This window comes from Pipistrellus kuhlii, unplaced genomic scaffold (assembly GCF_014108245.1).
Source record: "Pipistrellus kuhlii isolate mPipKuh1 unplaced genomic scaffold, mPipKuh1.p scaffold_m20_p_15, whole genome shotgun sequence".
Taxonomy (NCBI): domain Eukaryota; kingdom Metazoa; phylum Chordata; class Mammalia; order Chiroptera; family Vespertilionidae; genus Pipistrellus; species Pipistrellus kuhlii.
The window spans coordinates 28,739,449-28,751,717 of NW_023425460.1; the positions used below are offsets into that span (position 1 = coordinate 28,739,449).

General features: G+C 38.6%; 1 protein-coding gene across 1 annotated transcript in view; it reads left to right on the top strand.

Annotated features, from left to right (window-relative positions):
• Positions 1–270: 270 nt before the first annotated feature.
• ZNF518A (zinc finger protein 518A) overlaps positions 271–12,269 on the top strand; it is a 37,605-nt gene continuing 25,606 nt past the window's right edge. The window contains exon 1 of the mRNA XM_036438687.2: positions 271–675. The gene's annotated coding sequence lies outside the window, so the exon portion shown is untranslated. The remainder of the gene's footprint in view (positions 676–12,269) is intronic.

Here is a 12,269-nt window from a genome sequence, read left to right on the forward strand (position 1 = left end):
ACTACACACACACTGCACTCTACAAATCCTAGGTGTTTTTCCAGGATCAAAATCTACTGGTTGAGGATAGTTGTGTCGGCTGGGAGGGGCCCTAGGAGAAGCATCTCGGGCGACATGACCAGGGACCAGACTGCACTGCGCCGCAGCTCAAGCTGCACTTAGTGGGGCTTCCCTGCCTGGGACCCTCGGCCCCACCTCTCGGTTCCCGCTGCCCGCCCCTTCCTCCCCAGCCCGCTATGGTAAGCGCGACCACTTCCGGGGCTGAGGGGAGTGACCGGAACAAAAGCCTGGCGCACCAAGGAGGTCCGGGCAGGAAGCGAGCCCCACCCTGCCAAGAGGAGCCACTGCTTAAGGAAAACTTGGCGGCAAGTTAACCGGAAGCGAGGGGACGCGGTCCTAGGACCCTTTAGGGCACATTGATGCCCAGCAGTCTCATCTTTTGCCCTCTGGAGGGGCTTTCTTGAAGCCCCCAAATTCTGAGGGCTTTCCGGGCAATTCGTGGCTCTGCCTTCGTCGCTTCCCTTCGTCGCTTCCTCTCGCTGATGGCAGCCATGATAATTGCATCCGGGTATTCGAGGAGCCGCGAGCGGTTCTCCCGGAAGTGACGCGCGTGCGGAGGGACCTGCCGTTTGGCCGAGGGAGACTGAAGAGCAGGCGCTCCCGGAAGCAGGGCCGGTAGGGTCGCTGGCGGTGGCTGGGGAAGGTCGGGGTGTGATGACAACCAACTCGTTGTAATACGTGTTTACGTGTCAGGCATTGTGCTTAACAGAAGCACTGCCATTGCCACTTAGTCCCCTTTTCACTACAGTCCCAGGAAGGGCAAATTTCCACTTTCCAAACGGAAAAACAAGTTAAGAAAGAGTCTGTGATTTGTCTCAGAGTATGTAATATTTGGAACTGGTCCAACCCCGTCAAGTCGGGCTGGAGAACCTGTGCTTTCAACCTCCTCCGTGGTGCTTCCGTTTGGAAAAATCCAAACCCCTGGTGCCACTACTGCAAGGGCTGTTCACCTTCAGCTCAGCACCCCGTTGCCCAGAAAGAGGGGCCAGGCCACAGCCACTGTGCTCTTTTCGGGGACACAAGACCAAACTTTGTGCCTGAGTCACCTTCCTTAGCACGATGACCGGAAATGTCACTTGGTCTCCTGCCCGTGACTCTGCACGTGCAGGGCTCTTTCATTGCAGCGCAGGTTAGCCAAGGTGACCGGCCTTGGCTGTTGAGCTCTAACTCCTGTTAGATGGACACTTGTAAAGTCAGGACTGTTCAGGCAACTCCAGGCTATCACCATCATAAAATAGACTTTGGCCTTAGCTAAGGACTGACAATTATCTTATGTCTACATTAACCAGCCCTCAAATAACGTGGGAATAGCTGCTGAGCTCATAGTTTTGTAAAAACAAATTATGCACAGAAAAAAAGCACTAACAAACACATCAAAATTAACGTCGATAATATTTAAAGAGGAACCATTTAATATTTTATTTTATTTCCATATCTGCTATCATATATTTGTAATATTGAAAAGTATTAAAGACCATAAGACATTCTTAATTGCCTGCCATTATAGTGAAGAGAAAGGCATGGTGTCACATTTTGACAAATGGCAGTCCTTGATACAACTTACATAGAGGAATCCTGTTTGGAATGCATTGGGGTTTTTTGTTGGTTTCAAATTTCTGCAAGAGAACTTGGGAAATACAGTTTAGGGTCAACAATCAATTGCTAGATCATATGGTAACCCTAGGAAGATTGAAGCAAATGAGTAAAACTTGCTGTTTTTCATACACTTTTGTATACAAATATATGACAGTCAAAAGTTTTTCTTATAAAATAAATGGGAAGAGGATTTGGGGCACTTGAAATTCAGGAGAACAAATAGAGAGAGCTATTTTTACCTTTTTTGGGGTATAGCTTTAAGCACTTTATTCAAAAAAACATCTTCATTCTCTATTCTATCCCATTTTATATGGTGCTGCTTATATTTATGACATTTGATATTTTAAAAAGTTACAAAGTATTGGTTAAGCAGAAAAAATATCTTCTTAAATCATTCTTACAGAGATAAGAACCCAAGTATTATAGTTAGTTGTAAGTCACTAGATTAATACATTAAGAGTGAAGCGTAATTATTTCTTGGCCTGTGGCTAAGATCAAATGTAAAAATAAAGTGCTGTTAATAGAAATAAAAGAATTGGATGACTGTGTTCACAGAATTGGATACACATCACATCTACTCGAATCCCTCAAGAAGGCATAATTAGTTTTTTAATTCTATGAGGCCTTTAGTAGTTGGAATGAGGTTCAGCTATGAGCACAGAGTAGTGGCTCCAAAATAAGTTATTTCAACTGAGATAGACTTATTTTCTTCTTTCAAGAAACCTGGCTGAATTCAGTTTGGGATTGGTATGGCTCAGGCCTCTGCTATCTTATTGCCACACTGTGTTGCTTCTATTTTCCAAAGTCACTTTATGGTCCAAGCTAGTTACAAGAGCGCTATGCATTCCAGTGAACAGGAAAGATGAAAGGATTCAAAGAATAGAACACCTCTTCCATTTAAGGACATTTGCAAAGGCTGTACACAAATTTCTGCAAGAGAGGTTGGAAAAGATAGTTTTGTTTTATTTTTTTTCTAGTAAGCTAGAAATATTTGAGATTTTATTACTCTAGAACAGAAGTAAGAAAATTGTCCCATGAGCCAGCCACCTATTTTTTAAAATAACAGTGTTGTTTTTTTTTAACACAGCCCTGCCCATTTTACCTATTGTCTTTGGCTACATGTTTTCTTTAAAACATCTTTATTGACATACAATTCACATGCCATACAATTCACCCATTTAAAGCATACAATTCAGTGGCTTTTAGTATGTTCAAAGACTCATGCACCACAATCAGTTTAGAACATTTTCCTTACCATGAAAAGAAACCCTAAACTCCTTATTGTTGTCCTTGAACCCTCCACGTCCCCCCACATCCAAGACCTAGGCAACCACTAATCTACTTTCTGTCTCTATAAGTTTTCCTATTTTAGACTTTTCATATAAATGTGATCATACACTATGTGGTCTTTTGTGGCTTCTTTCACTTGACATAATGATTTTGAGGCTCATTTTAGTTGTAGCATATATTAGTATGGCCAAATAATATTCCATTGTAAGAATATACAGCATATTGTTTGTCTCTTCATCAGTTGATAGAGACTTCGGTTGTTTCCATCTTTTGGCTGTTGTGAATAATGCTTCTATAAACATTTGCCTACAAGTTTTTGTGTGGATATATGTTTTCATTTTTTGGGGGAGGGGAATATAGCTTGGAGTCAAATTGCTAGATCATATGGTAACCCTATATTTAACTATTTGAGAGATCATTAAACCCCTTCCTCACCTTATTTGTTAACCTACATTAGACTGGAACATGAGAGAATAACAATCCTTTATTTAAGAAACTGAAATAAAGCAAACAAGCCAGCAGTCTACTCTGATTAATACATGAACAGTGTTAAAATATTGCCTTATGGATTTTGATGAGACTGATTTGGGCCAAAATATCCACCATTTAAAGAGAGAAATGTGATTAAGATTTAACCAAGTTACCAACCAGCATGGCTCAGTGGTTGAGCATTGATCTATGAACCAGGAGGTCACGTTTCAATTCCCGGTCAGGGCACATGCCCGGGTTGCAGGCTCGATCACCTGTGTGGGACGTGCAGGAAACATCAATGATTCTTTCTCATCATTGATGTTTCTATCTCTTTTTCCCTCTCCTTTCTGAAATAATACATATTTTAAAAAGAGATTTAACTAAGATTTATTGAGAAAAGATATACTACAGCTATTGGCAGCATTCTTTATTCAGAATACATACTAGTTACAAATCAAGTTTGTAGAAAGCCTCTCAACAATGCTCAAAGATGATCTATTACCTACAGATTGTGTGAATATAAATACATGGATGATCTAGAACACAGAGTCAGTTTCCCTGATGACAGTGTAAAAATTTTCACTGTGTATGTTTGCTACTAGAATCTCGCATCATTTACATTATTCTGTTGAGGTAAGATAACTTTGAATACCAGCTTGACACATATGTGGTTCTTTACAAACTATCTCCCTTACAACTTCCTCCCTAACTTAGGACAAACTACTGGTAAGAGAGCAGGCTCTTTGAATGGTTCTAATAAGGCTTTGATGAGGCTGAAGGGGACAGCTCTAAACTTTGGTAGCAGAAGCATAGCAGTGAGGTAGAGTGGAGCTGGCATACAAAAAGCTAAAAGGGGATGTGAGGGCGATCTGGCGACATCTGTCACCCCATTGATCGCCAGGGTTGATTCGGCTGATCTGGCTGGCTAGGCGGGTGTCCCCCTCCTCCCTCACCGATCCATGTGCGTCCCTCCCGAAGCTGCGCGCTCGGTCGAAGAGGACGACTTTCCCCCAAGAGGAGAGGACCGGTCTTCGGTCAAGGGTATACGAGTAGCTGCGCTCCCCTGCTAGAACCTCCAAACAAAAAGCTAAAAGGCTTCTATAAAAGGCTCATGGAGCCGAAACCGGTTTGGCTCAGTGGATAGAGCGTCGGCCTGTGGACTGAAAGGTCCCAGGTTCGATTCTGGTCAAGGGCATGTACCTTGGTTGTGGGTACATCCCCAGTAGGGGGTGTGCAGGAGGCAGCTGATCAATGATTCTCCCTCATTGATGTTTCTAATTCTCTATCCCTCTCTCTTCCTCTCTGTGAAAAATCAATAAAAATATGTTAAATAAAGTGAAATAAAATAAAATTGAAAGGCTCAAGGAAGGAGATCTGAAAATTTTGGTGGATCTGTTTCTGGGAGTTTCTGAGACCCATTATCATTCCTGTCCTTTCAGTAGTTATTTCCTTTTCATTAAAAATCTGCCATATCTTAGTATTTTTCAAATAAATTAATATTTTTCAGACTAATTTGCTTGCTTGAAACAAAAAAGACTCAAGCATACATGACTTATAAAAATGTACAAAAAATTATTAAGCAAGAAGTGGGCAGGTTTTCCCCTCATTATACTGAGATAACTACTCTTAACAATTTGCTTAATCTCTTCCCATATTTTTTATAGGTATGTTACACATATGAAATCATATCACCTTATAATGTACTCCCATTTACACTTCACTGTTTTATTAAGCAATGTATTGTGAAATTCTTTTTATATTAAAACTTATAAAATGTACTCCATATTTTTAATAGGTATATAATATTCTATTATATGGTTGTGCCCAATTTATTTAAAATTTCCTATTGATGGATATTTGAAGGATGTTCCCAATTTTATGGTATTACAAAACAAAGATAATATTCTTTTACTTATTAATTCAGCCAAAAGTCATGAACTGCACTTGGTCTAATTTGATAACATGCATATAGAAAAATGATATGATTAAGGGAAGAAATATACAATTTCAAGCCACAGATGAAGATTTAAGATACTCTCCTTTAGAAAATGATGATTCATACAGAAAAAAAGGTTATAAAAATGTATATCTAAACCTATATTTAAATTTAAATACATATATGTAATACTTTACATCTAACATAGGAAATATGTTCTTTTGAAGCATGCTCAGAATATTTACAATAATTGATAAATAAATTGGAACATGAATCTTCAACAAACATTTTAAAAATGGTAATATAGAAATAATGTTCTTGCTGAACTACATGAATAACATGAAATAAAATTAGAAGCGAATGGAAAAAGGTAGTTTAAAATTTAATCTGGTTAACAAAATCTTCACCTCTTGAATAACTGAAAGTCCAAATAAGAATTCAAAATGAAAATTATGAAAAAAATTTAAGTGAAATCACTACTTATACATAATTAGTGAGATGCAGTTAAAACGGGGTTACCAGGGAAATTTATAGTCTTTATATATTAGAACAAGAGAAAAATGAAAAAAATAAGCTAAGCTCTTAATTCATAAAACTAAAATTAATACAGAGCAAACCCAGAGTGTGGAAGAAAATAATATAAGGGAAAGTAAAATTTAATTGTTTAACAAACAAAACGAGAAAAAGAATACCACTAGAATGTTTTTATTAAAAGAAAAATAGAGAAATTAAGCAAACATAAAAGATCACATGGGAAAAATGGCTATTGTTGAGTTAAATATTACTATAATACACCTAAATTATCATAGGAAAATAATTTGTATATATCCAATAAATTGGTAAAACTTGGATGAAGTATATTATTTTCTAGGAAAGTATAAATTAAAAATTTAGAAAATTAAGCAATCATTCAAAAATTTAATAATTATTGCCCTGGACAGTTTGGCTCAGTGGTTTGGTCCACACACCAAGGAGTCCTGGGTTTGGTTCCTGGTCAGGTTTGGCCCCTGGCCTCAGTGGGGGGCAAGTACAGGAGGCAACCAATTGATGTGTCTCTCTCATATCGATGTTTCTGTCTCTGTCTCTGTCTTTCTATCTCTATCTCTATATCTATCTCTCTCTCCCTCTTCCTACCACTCTCTCTAAAAAATCAATGGTAGAAATATTCTTACAAGTGATTCATATATTGGAGCTATCAGATGGAACCACACACAGCACGGCCAGATTCCATGAGCCTGAGGAGAGGTAGTGAAGGATTAAAGAAGATAGACAAGAGAAAGCAGTTGGAGCCAGGTGGCTTTCTTGCGCCTGGATGAGGACACAGAGAGATCCAGCCTGTAAGCCAAAGTTTTACTTCATAGTCAGAGGACACAAAGCAAAACAAGGGAAGTGGTCAACATGTTTACAATGTTCTTGTGAGTTTCACCTTGTTTTGGCAGCACTTGTTGCACCTCCCGTAGCCCATTAGCCACCTAGGAAGGAACTAGGGAGGATTTTAAGGTCAAGCTTAATTATGCCAAGAGGGCTCTGCCCTCCAAGCTGGAACTTGTTTGAGGCTCTGCCACAGGTCAGTTCGAGGCTTAACGCTACAGCCGATCCCTACATCAGATGATTTAAAATAAAAGTCATTAATACAGTGAAGAAAATGGAGGAAAATATGGAGAATTTCAGCTGACACTTGGCGCCTATTAAAAAGATCAAATGATTTTCATTAAATCTATATATTGCTTTGTTGAGTAATATGGATATTTTAACTATGTTGATTCTTCTAATCCATGAACACAAATGGAAGATCTTTTATTTTTTGTTGTGTCTTTTTCAATCTCTTTTAATAATACATTGTAATTTTCAGTATATAGATCCTTCATATCCCTTTTAAAGTTTATTTCTAGGTATTTTATGCTTTTGTTGTAATTGCAAAAAGGAATTGTGGGTTTTTTTTTTCCATTTCTTTTTCTAAATTTCATTGTTAGTATATAGGAATGCAGTATATATTTGTACATTGATTTTGTATCCTGCAACTTTACTGTATTTGTTTGTTGTTTCTAATAGTTATTTCTTTTGGGGGGGCACTTAGGTTTTCTATATAAAAAGTTATTTTTTGGGGGAGGGGGAGCACTTGGGTTTTCTATGATATCTGCAAAAAGTGATAGTTTTTTGTTTTCTTTCTCAGTTTGGATATCTTTTCTTTCTCTTGCCTGATTGCTCTGGCTAGAACTTTCAGTATTATGTTGAATAAGATTGGTGAGAGTGGACATCTTGTCTTGTTCCTGGTCTTAGAGGAAAAGCTTTGAGTTTTTCACCATTGAGTATGATATTAACTGAGTGTTTGTTATAGCTCTTTATTATGTTGAGATACTTTTCTTCTCTAGCCATTCTATTATTTTAATTATAAATGGATGTTGTATCTTATCAAATGCTTTTCTGCATTGATTGATATGATAATATGATTTTATAATTTATTTTGTTTATGTGGTGTCTTATATTGACCAGTTTGCATATGTTGAACCATCCTTGTGCCCTTTGAATAAACAAACCCCAGTCGATCGTGATATTTTATTTTATTAAAATGTATTTTATTGATTTTTTACAGAGGGGAAGGGAAAGGGATAGAGAGTTAGATACATCGATGAGAGAGAAGCATTAACCAGCTGCCTCCTGCATACCTCCTACTGGGGATGTGACTGTAACCAAGGTACATGCAGTTGACGGAATCGAATCTAGGACCTCTCAGCCCACAGGCCGATGCTCTATCCACTGAGCCAAACCAGTTAGGGCGATATATTATTTTTTTAATGTATTGTTGTATTTGATTTGCTAGTATTTTGTTTAGGATTTTTGCATCTGATTTATCAGATATATTGATCTGCAGTTTTCTTTTTTGTGTGTTATTTTTGCCGGTTTTGGTATCAGGGTTATCTTGGCTTCATCAGGGTGAAAGCTAAGGGGTAGCTTTCTTCCAGACAAAAGTGCTGGCACTTTGATGAGCTCTCCCTCTCCACAGCACTGGCAGGGTGACACCATATCTGAGACTCCATCAATCTGGCTCATATTATTGCTCTGACCTGGTGATTCCCTGAAGCCTCACTCTACCCAACTTCCAGGCCCACCCAAGCTGTTTCCAGTGGCTTTTTCACACAAATGGCCTGTCTTGGATCATGCTTCAGTTTTTTCTAAATTCTCTCAAATGAGCAGCATTGGCCTTAGGGTGCCCTGTATCTCTCACTAAATGGCTCCAGGCACAGCACTAGCAGTAGGTGACCTTGGTTTGAAGCTTGGCCTCACCTGGTACCTCCAAGCTCAGCCCGCATAGAAGCCATCTGCAGATCACTTTCTATGTAGCTCATGCTGTGTGAACCTGGGCGGAACACAGGTGGCAGCTGATCATGGCCTGCACCTCCAAGGAAGTCCCAGAACTAGTGCACCCAATAGATAGCTTCAGACCACATCACCCAACCCTGTCCACAAATGATACACTCAAGGGGAAGATGCAGCTGTTACAGAGCCCTGCTGAAGTAAGTCCAGCTGCGTGGGGTGGGCCTGGGCACAACTGATCCTCCACAGTGGTCAGAGGTTGGTGGTCAGTGGTTGCAGCCAATTCTTACAGCTGATAGGCCTGGGGGATAAGTCCCTCCTATTGACATGACAACAGCAATTAAAGCTCAACTACAACAGGAAGGTTATATACAGTCCACACAGGTGTACACCTCAAATGCCCTGCGTGGGTGACTGGGGAGGCTGTCCTACTTGATCATACAGAACACCTAGTACATTAGGTCACTCTACCATGGCTGGGAGACATAGTAACTCTACCTAATACAGGGGGGGGAAAAATCTAATATAATTGGGGACAGGGAAAGTCCAATTTAAGTCCAATAGAGTTTATATAGTGTAAATGTTCTTCACAGTTGACTATAGTATCCACTGAAAAAGCCAAGAGTAACTCTATATTTAATACAAATTTAAGAAAAATAACAGTATATCCAGAGTCTTAATCATTCAGGAAGTATAAACTGCAAGGAAACTGGAAGAGATGCCTACCTTAAAAAAATATTTCTCATCACCTATTGTAGCACCTGTAAACCCACCTTTGTAATTGCTTTGTTGAATTATTAAATCTTTCAAAGGTTTAAAATTCTTCCATTGAACTGGTGACTCCTTGAGGGAATTATGCCTTATTTTTTATGGCACAGTTTCTGGAACAGAATGATGCTCAAGAAAGTTTCTGCTGAATAGATATTAAATTTAAAAACACACCACATTGCAGCCTAGCTAGTGTGGCTCAGTGGTTGAGCATCGACCACATGGTTCGATTCCAGGTCAGGACACATCATGCCCAGGTTGTAGGCTTGATCTCCAGCAGGGGGTGTGCAGGAGACAGCCAGTTGATGTTGACGCATTGATGTTTCTATCTATCCCTCTCCCTTCCTCTCTCTCTAAAACCAATAAAAGCGTATTTAAAAATACGCAAAGGACATTGTGAAGGATAATACAATATTTGAAGTTTATGTTCAACTGACAGATTGGAGAATCAATCTATAATAATCTTTTTTGTTTAATATTTTAAAAATTGATTTCAGAGAGGAGGGTAGAGGGAGAAAGAGATAGGAACATCAGTGATGAAAGAATCGCTGGTGAGCTGCCTCCTGAATGCTCCCACTCGAGACTGAGCCTACAATCTAGGCATGTGCCCTTGACCAGAAGCGAACCCAGGACCCTTCAGTCCACAGGTCAACTCTGTCCACTGAGCCAAACCAGCTAGGGCTATAATATTCTTTTTAAAATTTATATTTTTATTGTTGCAAGTATTATATATGTCCCCTTTTCCCCCCATTGATCCCTTCGAGCGTGTCCCTGCCCCTATCCCCCTGCATACAAATTCTTTGGTTGATCACTCGCTACCCACCATCCTCTCTCCCTTCCCTCTGAGATTCCACAGTCTGTTCTATGCTTCTATGTCTCTGGATCTATTTTGTTCATCGGTTTATTCTGTTCATTAGATTCCACATATGAGTGAGATCATGTGATCCTTGTTTTTCTCTGACTGGCTTATTTTGCTTAGTATAATACTCTCCAGATTCCTCTATGCTGTCTCAAAGGTAAGATACCTTCTTTTTTACTGATGCATAGTATTTCATGGTATAAAAGTACCACAGCTTTTTTTATCCACTCTTCTACTGATGAGCCCTTGAGTTGTTTCCAGAGCTTAGCTATTGTAACCTATAATATTCTTGACCAAGCAGTGTGACCACTTGAAGCTAGATCGCCCAGGCTCTTTGTATCTTTTTTTTTTTTTCTCATTCTGGCACTTGATCATATTGCTGGAGGTAGGGAATCTGGACTTAAGTTGAGAGATCAGCAAAAAGGAGAGAGCCATGTTTAAGAGAGACTGGCTGTTAAAATTAATGTCATTTAAATCTTTATGATTATAACAGTTATCATTTATATGTTTGTGACTAAACATGGTTAGCAAACCATGACTAAAAGATGCTTACATCTTTTATATACTTGGTATTAACATTTAAATATATATTTTTATTAATTTCATAGAGGAAGGGAGAGGGAGAGAGATAGAAGCATCAATAATGAGAGAGAATTATTGATCAGTTGCCTCCTCCACAACCCTTACTGGGGATGTGCCCTTGACCAGAATCGAACCCCAGACTGTGCAGTCTGCAGGCTGACACTCTATTCATTGAGCCAAACCGGCTAGGACCGTACTTACATTTAAAAAATGCATATATGTTTGTTGTGACTCTTATGCCATGTTTTCTATAATTCAGAGGTGTGAATCTGTAGAGTGAAAAGTAATTCCCACCTATATATTATTTTTAGGAGAAAATTTTACTGTCTTGATCTGCTTTATGGCACAATGTCCATGAATTATATATTGAAAAGCATATAAAGGTTTGTAATTAAGATGGAATATTTTTTACTACTACCATTTGCACTGAGGTACAATGCTGTTGATTAATCTTCTCCAGTCTGTCAACTGTGTTAGTGTTAGTTATGCATTGTTTAATTCTGTGAAGCTCAGAAGTTAAATGCCCTCAGCCAGAAAATAGTACATCTAGGTCTTCTCCAGAGGAATCAAGTATTTAAAGCATTAATTTAGATGCCCTATCCCCATCAAATACAAAATATTCCAGGATCCTTTCTTAAGCTATGATTTAACTTTCTCTTGTATTCTTTCTCTCTTGTAAGCCTCTTCTTTCATTCCTTTCTGTTTTTCTCTGTTTATTTGTGCTAACCTCAATGTTTAAAATCTAAAAAGAGAGATAGAGAGTTGGTGACAGTTATGTGATGCAGATGGAAAAAAAGAGGAGGAAGATATAAGGTTGGGGACGAATAACTTTACTTAAAAAACACTCCAATTCTAACATAATCTTCCGTATATGCAGATTTTCAAGGTTTGTAGGTGAATATATATATATATATATATATATATATATATATATGAAGTTATAAGATGAATACTGCAGAGAGGGGTGCAATTTCTTAATCTGTAAAACAAATACATCTAAACACAGAATAAACAACTCTGTCCATGTTCCCAACGATTTTTATCTTTTGTTTGCTATTGGGGGGAAAAAATAGTATCTTTCTTCTGTGATGTTATCTCTGACTTGTATGGGGATATAAAGACTAGGGCAAGGGGCTGGAGGATGATGTTTAAGGCAAAATAAAATCCATTCCATAATGGCATTCCTTTTGGTATTAACTATAGATTCCTCCTGGTATAAAGGCACAAGAGCACAAAATACACAAACACATCTAATGTGAGTTACCTCTCATTTGCCTTTTCCAGGAGGAATCCCGTAGACTGACAGACACGGTGATAAAAAAGGCGAAATGAGGTTACTTCTGTGAATTTTTTAGTAAAGCATGGAGAAAATCTTACGTATGGATACAGGTC